This window comes from Anas acuta, chromosome 2 (genome assembly GCF_963932015.1).
Source record: "Anas acuta chromosome 2, bAnaAcu1.1, whole genome shotgun sequence".
Taxonomy (NCBI): Eukaryota; Metazoa; Chordata; class Aves; order Anseriformes; family Anatidae; genus Anas; species Anas acuta.
Window position 1 is genome coordinate 66,203,903 of NC_088980.1, and position 400 is coordinate 66,204,302.

A 400-nucleotide genomic window follows, 5' to 3' on the forward strand; every position below is an offset into this window, starting at 1 on the left:
CCTGCTTGTGGGATGCCCGCCACTGCAATTGCGAATAAATTACTACTTTACTGAGATCCTCACCTCAGGCTAAGTTATTGGTTATGGCTTGTTTCTCACAGTGCTAGCAAAGTAATTTTGTGTATATGGGATTCGAATTTGTGCATAGGATTCAAATTGCTTTAACTTTATCATAATTCTTTTGCCATATTCAAGAAGAACTACAGGTCTGCAATGAGATTCAATTATTTTGGCTTAGAATATGAAAGCAAAGCCTTCTTATATATAGAGTGGTAATTCGTGTCGAGAAAACGATTGATATTAATAAAGAAGGGGGAGATTTGGGAGTGTGGCCATGGGGGTCAGAAAGCCTTGTGGTTGATGATAACATCAGACTCTTAATGATGAGGCTATCAGGAAT